This window comes from Thalassophryne amazonica, chromosome 9 (assembly GCF_902500255.1).
Source record: "Thalassophryne amazonica chromosome 9, fThaAma1.1, whole genome shotgun sequence".
Classification (NCBI taxonomy): domain Eukaryota; kingdom Metazoa; phylum Chordata; class Actinopteri; order Batrachoidiformes; family Batrachoididae; genus Thalassophryne; species Thalassophryne amazonica.
In genome coordinates this window covers 51,592,642-51,605,599 of record NC_047111.1, presented here as the reverse complement: position 1 = coordinate 51,605,599, position 12,958 = coordinate 51,592,642, and positions in this window count along the sequence as shown.

The following is a 12,958-nucleotide window of genomic DNA, read 5'->3' as shown; positions in this document are numbered from 1 at the left end:
CTACTAGCAGATGGCGGTCAGTAGCAGCCTACAACAGTGAGAAAGTGGCCATTTTGAAGCTCCAACTTCAGAGCAAGAAATTCAAATTGGCTGGGGCGGGAAATAGATAACTGAACAGTAACTTTAAATTTTTGTTTAACATATATTGCTATGCCGCCACCTTTTCTGGGACGGTCACAACGATAAACATTATACCCTTTAATAGCAATTTCTCTACGTGCAATGGATTTTTTTAACCAAGTTTCAGATAGGACAAGAATGTCAGTATTAGTAGATTTAATCCAGATCTTAATTAAGTCAAGTCTTGGCAAAAGACTTCGAACATTTAGGTGCACAACACCAAGTCCTGATCTGGATTTAAAATCAGTTGGAGTACTCAGACTATTGATACCAGGGCCAGGGTTGAGTTCAATATTACCAGACAATAAAAGCAAAAGCAAAATAAAACATTTCTTCCTTCCAGGGCATGTAAATGTTAAATTAATGGAACTATGTCTGGAATATGCCTTCGAGCTACTAGAACTGGGAAGACAAGAATAAAGCGATAGCAACCAGTCATACACACTAAATAAAACAACAACTTGAGGCAAAGTGCCATCAACAGTACAATATGTGCTCTGGACAGGACAAAACATATGAAGGATGGTATCCCAGCCCGTCCCTTTTCCGGGTAATAAATAATGATTGAAAATAATGCAGTCATCCTCATGTTCAATGGAATCCCAACTATTCCCAACTACTCCAACTTCACTGATGGTAAACAAAAAAAAGTCAGAGTGAGAAGGGCAAATACGATATTTGCCATGATGAGAAGCTATAGTTGCAGAACAGGTGGAGGCTAGCTGCTAACTGCAGCCGGGCAGATAAAATATAGCTGTTAGCTGCTGCAGAACAAGTGAAGGCCAGCTGCAGAAAGGCAGGTGGAGGTTTGCTGCTGCAGGACAGATGAAAACTACCTGCTCCCTGCTGCAGAGCAGGCAGAGGCCAGCTGTTGCTTGACAGGTAAAGATCAGCTGCTACAGACCAGGTGGAAGCTAGTCCAGCGTGGTCGCTGCTTATTTGAGAGGGGATGTTTTAGCGGATCCTCAGACAATCCGTGCTGAGAACAAAAAACATTTTCAGATTACATGGACCGGTTACGCCAGCTGTCTGTATAAAGTGACCTTCGATAGAAATCCTGTAGGAGGACGTCGATCGTGAGGGTCATTACACCGGCTACGAGGAAGAAAGCTGCTCACAGGACCTCTTCACCTCACCGCCAGAATCCTGGCCAGGTTACCGCGAGCTTTCCTCGGCTGAAGCATCGGTGATGTGGGGCGAAGAAACCCAAGGGGTGTACCCTTGGTCACCATCTGTAATTTTAGACGACAGACTAGGATCACCCCCCAGTGTTTACATCGGGGGTCAACCTACGGCTCCAGCGGAGGTCTGGGGTGAAACATCCCTCCCACCCCACCTGATACAAGAAGCACTGTGTGGTGAGATGTGCATCACACCAGTCATCAATGACCAGCCGGATGGACTTCTCTCCGAGGAATTTTTGAAAACAACGAAACTGGCCATCATCCATCTGCTGGCAGGAGTGATTGCGAATTGTAGAAAGGAACTCTGTTACGGCTGTCAGGTCGAGCATCCAAGTCAGACGCAGCATGAATGCCTGGAAGAGGTATCTGAATTCTTTTACCCAATCAGTTTCCATTGTGTGATAAAAAGCCTCTGGACGGAGCGGTTTATTCCTGCACTGCTCAAATTGCTGGCGAGCCATTACATATTTCCCTCACCGGCGAGAGTCCAGGGTGTGGCTGAAAACATCTTGAACGAGCTGAAACACTGTGATAATTTTGGTGGAGTGTTGAAACAGATATCCAGCTGTTTGGAGCATGAAAATCCCACCCACATTCGTGAAATGGAGGATGTCTGGCACGGCCTGATCTGATCGTCACCTGCAGAGCTTTTTAATATCTCTATATATCTGTGTCAGTGTTCAATTTATCATGGGAAATTATCTGATTAATCTGTGTTGAGGTGTAAGGGATCGTTATGTCATTCGTGAACTGTCGCATCTTTTAAATCAGGCTGTCACATGCAGGCTGAACAATATTACAATGTCTTCTGTATTGGAAAGGGTGCTGGACTCTGTTAAAAATCAGGCCGCTCCAGAGTTTTGGGAGGAAAACGTGCTAAGAACCGTTTCGCAAATAGGGGATAACTCTGCCTACATTGTCTTACGCAGGATTTCTGTTATGGTTACTAACAATTTTCCTCGATTTAATCCCTACCACCTCTTTACACTGTACGCATTTATCATGGACGTCCTTTGTCACAGAGTAAGACAACAACTCCTGGAGAGATCTGAAGTCCTGACCGTCCTACAGAAACTTAATACAGCGATTTGTCTGAATAATGGCGGGGATGTTTTACAACGAACCCTGCAGATGATTAAATAGTAACTTCTTTTTCAGTTTTTTTTTAAATGAATGATAAAAAATGTGTAAAACAATAATTTTCTGTTTTTAAGTTGCCTGTGTAAAACAATAATTTCTCTGTTTTTTGAGTTGCGTATATATATATATATATATATATATATATATATATATATATATATATGTGGTCTGTTAGAAAAGTATCCGACCTTTTTATTTTTTGCAAAAACCATATGGATTTGAATCACGTGTGATTGCATCATCCAAGCTTGAACCTTCGTGCACATGTGTGAGTTTTTTCACATCTGTCGGTTGCGTCATTCGCCTGTGAGCAGGCTTTGTGTGAGCAGTGGTCCACCCCTCTCGTCGGATTTTTATTGCGAATAAATGTCTGAACGATTTGGAGCTTTGCTGCATCAAATTTTTCCAGAAACTGTGAGAGACCTCCAGGTGGACACCATTCGGAAAATTCAGATGGCTTTCAGGGACGATTTTATGGGGATTACACAGATTAAGGAGTGCTCCAGCCAGTTTAAAGACTGCCCACAGCGTCTAAGAGCACGGCGCACTCCGGGCACCGATCGACAGGCTGAAACCCCGCTGAAACAAAAAGATCATTTCCAACGTGAAGGCTTTGTTGATCCGGGACGTCGTCTGACTTCCACAAAAATAGCAGAAGACGTGAACATCAAGACTTTTTCGGCACATTCCACTGTTACAGGAGTTTTTTCATGAAAAGAGAAGCGGAGGGATGCGCCACCATGCCGCTCATGGCGCGCGGCAAAACCACCTCCGTGTTGGTCTCACAGGACGGCTTTGAGATGGCTTTCAGATGGCTTTCGGTGGCTTTTCAGTCGTGTGACTATCCGAGAAATTGTGCATGTTCTGGACATGCCACAACATGTCCTGTGAGGCTTCATCACGGCATTGCTTTGCGCCATGCGGCTCCACCGCGACACGCGGAATTCCTCCGCTCCTCTTTCCATGACAAAAACTCCTGTAACAGTGAAATGTGCCGTTCATTTCCACACTGGACGCCGTGTTGATCTGGGACGTCGTCTGACTTCCACAGGAACTGCGGAAGACGTGGACATCAGCACTTTTGAGACAGACGTGCGGAGGAATTCCGAACGTCGCGGTGGAGCCGCATGGCGCAAAGCAACGCTGTGATGAAGCCTCACAGGACATGTTCTGGCATGTCCAGCTCATGCACAATTTCTCAGATAGTCACACGACTGAAAAGCCACCGAAAGCCGTCTGAAAGCCATCTCAAAGCCGTCCTGTGAGACCAACACGGAGGTGGTTTTGTCCCGCGCCGTGAGCGGCACGGTGGCGCATCCCTCCACTTCTCTTTCCATGAAAAAAACTGTAACAGTGGAATGTGATGAAAAAGTCTTGATGGCCACGTCTTCAGACGACGTCCCGGATCAACAAAGCCTTCACGTTGGAAATGATCTGGTTGTTTCAGCGGGGTGTCAGCCTGTCGATCGGCGCTTGGAGTGCGCCACGCTCTCAGATGCTGTGGGCAGTCTTTAAACCGGCTGGAGCACTCCTTAATCTGTGTAATCCCCATAAAATCATCCCTGAAAGCCATCTGAATTTTCCGAATGGTGTCCACCTGGAGGTCTCTCACAGTTTCTGGAAAAATTTGATGCAGCAAAGCTCCAAATCATTCAGACATTTATTCGCAATAAAAATCCAACGAGAGGGGTGGACCACTGCTCACACAAAACCTGGCCACAGGCAAATGACGCAACCGACAGGATAAATTGCCTGGATAAAAACCTGGATATTAACCAGCGGTACACAGGGCATTATCGGCGGCAGCAAACACCGCCGTTCTCACGCGCGTCTTAACCTGCGATTGTAAAGGATAGAACTGGGTATTAACCCGCGTTGCCTGATGTGTGCCGGATGCTACGGCGTCAAAACGCCGCTTTATTCTGCGGATTTAGCGGTGTTTTATCCGCCTATTTGCGGATAGTACGGCGGTCAAAACGCCGGCAAAATGCTCCACCCCTTTCCACCGCGAAAACAGCCGGAACTACTGCGAACTTCAGTCTACGTACTACCCGCCGACAAAACCGTCTATGTGTAAACAGGGCTTTGCACTTTACATAAACCCGCAAGGATGAAGTTTATCAGAAATAGGGTCTTTGTTACAGCCCCTATGAAACAATTCCAGGCTGATCGCTGCGATATGCAGGCTTTATGAGCTCATAATGATGACTATAAATATCTCTTAACAGTCATAGACATATTTTCAAAAAAGCATATGCCAGGCTTCTCAAAACGAAAACAGGTCATGATGTCGCAAACACTTTCGCCACCGTTTTACAAGAAAGCGGAGTCCCACAGAAGTTGCAGACTGATGCTGGGAAAGAATTTTTCAACAAGGTTTTTTCAGCCCTCATGAAAAAAAAACAGCATAAAACATTTTGCAACTGCCAGCGATCTGAAGGCCTCAGTCGTTGAACGCTTTAATCAGACACTAAAAACCAAGATGTGGAGGTTTTTCACTGCAAACAATACACGACGTTACATCGACGTGCTGCAGGATGTGCTTAAAGCCTATAATGCATCTTATCATAAAAGCATTAAGATGAGTCCGAATGAGGTTAATGCTCAAAATGTCGATCAAGTGTTTCAAAATTTGAAGCTCAGGGGAGTTTTTGATAAAAAAAATCAACAGAGTTTTACAGATGAAATGTTCACAGTGTCAGAATGTATTCCACCTTTCCCACCTGTGTATAAATTAACGGACTACGACGGCGAGATCATTGAAGGTTCATTTTATGAACCAGAATTGCAGAAGGTTAAAATATCAAAAGACAAACCGTGCCGTGATGAAGCCTCACAGGACATGTTGTGGCATGTCCAGAACATGCACAATTTCTCGGATAGTCACACGACTGAAAAGCCACCGAAAGCCATCTGAAAGCCATCTCAAAGCCGTCCTGTGAGACCAACACGGAGGTGGTTTTGCCGCGCGCCATGAGCGGCATGGTGGCGCATCCCTCCGCTTCTCTTTTCATGAAAAAAACTCCTGTAACAGTGGAATGTGCCGAAAAAGTCTTGATGTTCACGTCTTCTGCTATTTTTGTGGAAGTCAGACGACGTCCCGGATCAACAAAGCCTTCACGTTGGAAATGATCTGGTTGTTTCAGCGGGGTGTCAGCCTGTCGATCGGTGCTTGGAGTGCGCCACGCTCTCAGATGCTGTGGGCAGTCTTTAAACCGGCTGGAGCACTCCTTAATCTGTGTAATCCCCATAAAATCATCCCTGAAAGCCATCTGAATTTTCCGAATGGTGTCCACCTGGAGGTCTCTCACAGTTTCTGGAAAAATTTGATGCAGCAAAGCTCCAAATCGTTCAGACATTTATTCGCAATAAAAATCCAACGAGAGGGGTGGACCACTGCTCACACAAAACCTGGCCACAGGCAAATGACGCAACCGACAGGCGTGAAAAAACTCACGCATGTGCACGAAGGTTCAAGCTTGGCTGATGCAATCACACGTGATTCAAATCCATATGGTTTTTGCAAAAAATAAAAAGGTTGGATAGTTTTCTAACAGACCACGTATATATATGTATATATAAATTAGGATTGCCTGTTTATTCGTCATTCACATACTTGATCCCTTACATGATGGCTGAAGAAAGATTGATGAGAAATGTGTATTACGACCCTTCAAATCCCGGAAGCTTCGGCGGTGTGGAACACGTACAGAAGGCTATCAAAGCCGAATCAGGGGTTAAACCCTCCAGGAAAGATGTGGAGCATTTCTTGTCCGGGGAAGATGCTTAAGCCACGTTTACATATAGACAGTAAGAGCTCCCGGAAGCGTCCCGGAAGAGTTTTTGGCTCCTCCGGGCCGTCTTAGGGATGAAACGCCGTTGTTAACGCCGGTGCTAGGGGGCGTGGCTTAGTTCCGGCTTCACCGGGAATCATCGAAAAAATTATTGAACATGTCGAATAATTCCGGGAGCACTCCCGGAGAATTCGCGTGACGACAGAGACAACGCGAACAACGGCGTTTGATACTTTTTAATCGCCGTTTCATCCTGTCCCTTCCTGTAGTGCCGCAGTTTACACCACCGTTATTCTGTGGCCAGCCTTGTATCCCTAATCAACGGCGTATAAAATGGAGATAGAGCCCACATCAGCATACACAACAGCGTTTTAACCGGCGACAGAGGCAGACAAAACGGCGGCCTTAGCGGACAGTATGCTGTTCCAAACGCCACCTCCCGGTTAAAATGGCGTTCCAAACGGCCGATAGGTGGCGGTCAGTATAAAAACGCTAGCGCACTGCATGCAGGCCTCTCACTCGCGGCCAGCTCCAGATATTTTTGTAGAGAAGCTCCAGTATGCCTCCTAAAAGAAAGTTGGCAGCGGCAAGGACTTAAAGAAGAAGGAAACCAAGAGGTCTGGTTCAGAAGCAGAGGGGAGGCTTGTGGTGGAGACGGAGCAACACGTTGAGGAGGGGGAAAGGAAGGAGAAGAAAAGGCTGAGGATGATCTCCCTCCCCCTGCAGTGACAGAGGCATGTATTCCTGCTGCTTCAGCCTATTATACTCTGGGGGCGGTGCCTATATGCAAATGATCCTGGAGTAATGCAGGATTTGCCTGGATAAAAACCTGGATATTAACCAGCGGTACACAGGGCATTATCGGCGGCAGCAAACACCGCCGTTCTCACGCGCGTCTTAACCTGCGATTGTAAAGGATAGAACTGGGTATTAACCCGCGTTGCCTGATGTGTGCCGGATGCTACGGCGTCAAAACGCCGCTTTATTCTGCGGATTTAGCGGTGTTTTATCTGCCTATTTGCGGATAGTACAGCGGTCAAAACGCCGGCGAAATGCTCCACCCCTTTCCACCGCGAAAACAGCCGGAACTACTGCGAACTTCAGTCTACGTACTACCCGCCGACAAAACCGTCTATGTGTAAACAGGGCTTTGCACTTTACATAAACCCGCAAGGATGAAGTTTATCAGAAATAGGGTCTTTGTTACAGCCCCTATGAAACAATTCCAGGCTGATCGCTGCGATATGCAGGCTTTATGAGCTCATAATGATGACTATAAATATCTCTTAACAGTCATAGACATATTTTCAAAAAAGCATATGCCAGGCTTCTCAAAACGAAAACAGGTCATGATGTCGCAAACACTTTCGCCACCGTTTTACAAGAAAGCGGAGTCCCACAGAAGTTGCAGACTGATGCTGGGAAAGAATTTTTCAACAAGGTTTTTTCAGCCCTCATGAAAAAAAAACAGCATAAAACATTTTGCAACTGCCAGCGATCTGAAGGCCTCAGTCGTTGAACGCTTTAATCAGACACTAAAAACCAAGATGTGGAGGTTTTTCACTGCAAACAATACACAACGTTACATCGACGTGCTGCAGGATGTGCTTAAAGCCTATAATGCATCTTATCATAAAAGCATTAAGATGAGTCCGAATGAGGTTAATGCTCAAAATGTCGATCAAGTGTTTCAAAATTTGTATAGGACTTTTCCCCTACGCACAAGGCCTATGAAGTTTAAATATAAGGTTGGTGATATAGTCAGGATCTCCAAGCTCAGGGGAGTTTTTGATAAAAAAAATCAACAGAGTTTTACAGATGAAATGTTCACAGTGTCAGAATGTATTCCACCTTTCCCACCTGTGTATAAATTAACGGACTACGACGGCGAGATCATTGAAGGTTCATTTTATGAACCAGAATTGCAGAAGGTTAAAATATCAAAAGACAAACCGTATCAGGTTCAAGAAATTATTGGTGAACGTTTTACCAAGGGGAAGAAATGTGTATTTGTCAGGTGGAAGAACTCGACTGAAAAATTTAACTCCTGGGTTCCTGCAGACCAACTGATGGCCATATAAATGTGACGACATCTATCTTCAACCGGCATATGAAAAATGGATCGGGACCTGAGACAAGGATTTTATGTGACTCTGCCTTCAAACGCCAGCCTAAAAGTATTCCCGGATAACACGATTTCATGCTACTAGGTGGACTTGGCTCGACACCTGGATTTAAAGGGAGAGTGGGTTGTGGCACTGACTGAGATTTCTTATCCTCACACTTGGTTAAATATTCCGGAAAAGCATTGCTCTTTGTTTCAGGTGAAAAAAATTACGTCCAAGAACAAAATCTCCATTCACTCAACTTCTTTTGAGGCAGGATATTATGACAACTTTGACCTTATTTTAACGCAGATAAACTCTCGTTTGAAGAATATAGATCCAAAGATCTCTTTAAAATATGACGATATTCAAAAAAACTTTGAGTGGGAAGGAGACAGTACCTGCCATGTACATTTTGAAACCCCAACGGCGTACACAATGGAGTTACAGCCTGATAAGTGGTTGAGATGCGGCCTGGGGCCATGACCTCCCCGCGTTTCCCTGATATAAAAGTCGGGTTATATCATTTTTTCTATTACACAGACGTTGTTCAGGCTCAGACGGTGGGTGACAGTTTTGCTCCTCTGCTCCGCTGTTTCGAGATCCAAGGGAAGTTTGGAGAAATTATCACGCAAAGATTTGTAGTCTTACACACCTCTCTGCAGCTTCTCTCCCCCTGCCATCCCCTCATTACCCCATCCCCGTAGAGACGGTGCCTGCTCCCAGACTACCAATAACCAGCAAAAATCTATTTAAGCATAAAAATTCAAAAAGAAAAAATAATATAGCACCTTCAACTGCACCACAGACTAAAACAGTTAAATGTGGTCTATTAAACATTAGGTCTCTCTCTTCTAAGTCCCTGTTGGTAAATGATATAATAATTGATCAACATATTGATTTATTCTGCCTAACAGAAACCTGGTTACAGCAGGATGAATATGTTAGTTTAAATGAGTCAACACCCCCGAGTCACACTAACTGTCAGAATGCTCGTAGCACGGGCCGGGGTGGAGGATTAGCAGCAATCTTCCATTCCAGCTTATTAATTAATCCAAAACCCAGACAGAGCTTTAATTCATTTGAAAGCTTGTCTCTTAGTCTTGTCCATCCAAATTGGAAGTCCCAAAAACCAGTTTTATTTGTTATTATCTATCGTCCACCTGGTCGTTACTGTGAGTTTCTCTGTGAATTTTCAGACCTTTTGTCTGACTTAGTGCTTAGCTCAGATAAGATAATTATAGTGGGCGATTTTAACATCCACACAGATGCTGAGAATGACAGCCTCAACACTGCATTTAATCTATTATTAGACTCTATTGGCTTTGCTCAAAAAGTAAATGAGTCCACCCACCACTTTAATCATATCTTAGATCTTGTTCTGACTTATGGTATGGAAATAGAAGACTTAACAGTATTCCCTGATAACTCCCTTCTGTCTGATCATTTCTTAATAACATTTACATTTACTCTGATGGACTACCCAGCAGTGGGGAATAAGTTTCATTACACTAGAAGTCTTTCAGAAAGCGCTGTAACTAGGTTTAAGGATATGATTCCTTCTTTATGTTCTCTAATGCCATATACCAACACAGTGCAGAGTAGCTACCTAAACTCTGTAAGGGAGATAGAGTATCTCGTCAATAGTTTTACATCCTCATTGAAGACAACTTTGGATGCTGTAGCTCCTCTGAAAAAGAGAGCTTTAAATCAGAAGTGTCTGACTCCGTGGTATAACTCACAAACTCGTAGCTTAAAGCAGATAACCCGTAAGTTGGAGAGGAAATGGCGTCTCACTAATTTAGAAGATCTTCACTTAGCCTGGAAAAAGAGTCTGTTGCTCTATAAAAAAGCCCTTCGTAAAGCTAGGACATCTTTCTACTCATCACTAATTGAAGAAAATAAGAACAACCCCAGGTTTCTTTTCAGCACTGTAGCCAGGCTGACAAAGAGTCAGAGCTCTATTGAGCTGAGTATTCCATTAACTTTAACTAGTAATGACTTCATGACTTTCTTTGCTAACAAAATTTTAACTATTAGAGAAAAAATTACTCATAACCATCCCAAAGACGTATCGTTATCTTTGGCTGCTTTCAGTGATGCCGGTATTTGGTTAGACTCTTTCTCTCCGATTGTTCTGTCTGAGTTATTCTCATTAGTTACTTCATCCAAACCATCAACATGTTTATTAGACCCCATTCCTACCAGGCTGCTCAAGGAAGCCCTACCATTATTTAATGCTTCGATCTTAAATATGATCAATCTATCTTTGTTAGTTGGCTATGTACCACAGGCTTTTAAGGTGGCAGTAATTAAACCATTACTTAAAAAGCCATCACTTGACCCAGCTATCTTAGCTAATTATAGGCCAATCTCCAACCTTCCTTTTCTCTCAAAAATTCTTGAAAGGGTAGTTGTAAAACAGCTAACTGATCATCTGCAGAGGAATGGTCTATTTGAAGAGTTTCAGTCAGGTTTTAGAATTCATCATAGTACAGAAACAGCATTAGTGAAGGTTACAAATGATCTTCTTATGGCCTCGGACAGTGGACTCATCTCTGTGCTTGTTCTGTTAGATCTCAGTGCTGCTTTTGATACTGTTGACCATAAAATTTTATTACAGAGATTAGAGCATGCCATAGGTATTAAAGGCACTGCGCTGCGGTGGTTTGAATCATATTTGTCTAATAGATTACAATTTGTTCATGTAAATGGGGAATCTTCTTCACAGACTAAAGTTAATTATGGAGTTCCACAAGGTTCTGTGCTAGGACCAATTTTATTCACTTTATACATGCTTCCCTTAGGCAGTATTATTAGACGGTATTGCTTAAATTTTCATTGTTACGCAGATGATACCCAGCTTTATCTATCCATGAAGCCAGAGGACACACACCAATTAGCTAAACTGCAGGATTGTCTTACAGACATAAAGACATGGATGACCTCTAATTTCCTGCTTTTAAACTCAGATAAAACTGAAGTTATTGTACTTGGCCCCACAAATCTTAGAAACATGGTGTCTAACCAGATCCTTACTCTGGATGGCATTACCCTGACCTCTAGTAATACTGTGAGAAATCTTGGAGTCATTTTTGATCAGGATATGTCATTCAAAGTGCATATTAAACAAATATGTAGGACTGCTTTTTTGCATTTACGCAATATCTCTAAAATCAGAAAGGTCTTGTCTCAGAGTGATGCTGAAAAACTAATTCATGCATTTATTTCCTCTAGGCTGGACTATTGTAATTCATTATTATCAGGTTGTCCTAAAAGTTCCCTAAAAAGCCTTCAGTTAATTCAAAATGCTGCAGCTAGAGTACTGACGGGGACTAGAAGGAGAGAGCATATCTCACCCATATTGGCCTCTCTTCATTGGCTTCCTGTTAATTCTAGAATAGAATTTAAAATTCTTCTTCTTACTTATAAGGTTTTGAATAATCAGGTCCCATCTTATCTTAGGGACCTCGTAGTACCATATTACCCCAATAGAGCGCTTCGCTCTCAGACTGCAGGCTTACTTGTAGTTCCTAGGGTTTGTAAGAGTAGAATGGGAGGCAGAGCCTTCAGCTTTCAGGCTCCTCTCCTGTGGAACCAGCTCCCAATTCAGATCAGGGAGACAGACACCCTCTCTACTTTTAAGATTAGGCTTAAAACTTTCCTTTTTGCTAAAGCTTATAGTTAGGGCTGGATCAGGTGACCCTGAACCATCCCTTAGTTATGCTGCTATAGACGTAGACTGCTGGGGGGTTCCCATGATGCACTGTTTCTTTTTCTTTTTGCTCTGTATGCACCACTCTGCATTTAATCATTAGTGATCGATCTCTGCTCCCCTCCACAGCATGTCTTTTTCCTGGTTCTCTCCCTCAGCCCCAACCAGTCCCAGCAGAAGACTGCCCCTCCCTGAGCCTGGTTCTGCTGGAGGTTTCTTCCTGTTAAAAGGGAGTTTTTCCTTCCCACTGTAGCCAAGTGCTTGCTCACAGGGGGTCGTTTTGACCGTTGGGGTTTTACATAATTATTGTATGGCCTTGCCTTACAATATAAAGCGCCTTGGGGCAACTGTTTGTTGTGATTTGGCGCTATATAAAAAAAAATTGATTGATTGATTGATTGATTGAAAGATTCAACCCTGCTTATTATATTCCAGTTTCTAAAAGACATATTGAAAAGATACGCGTTGAGATTCATACAGATCAAGACGAGCCCGTTAAATTCACATACGGGAAAGTGATTGTCACGTTACACTTTAAACCGATGGGTTAAAAACCAAAACAATGCAACCTGATATTTATCGATTCGTTCCTTATTATGAAAATCAGGTCGGTCACAGTTTTTCCGGTGCCCCCGTTATGTACGGGAAAGGTTTGGGTAACATATTTTCAAAATTATTCAAGTTTGTCACGCCATTATTTAAACAAGGATACGCGCTTACCAAACCTCACCTGAAAAACGCCGCCAAAAATATCGCGTCCAATGTGGTGAGCCATGTGGTTGAAAGGGTGTCCTGTCCTCAGGAAGCTGGCGTGCAGGAAGAATCCGGGATCATGGTACTCTCGCGACGGCCCAGGAAACACCCTCCTAGGCAGGGGTAAAAAACGAAGAGTCTCGCACA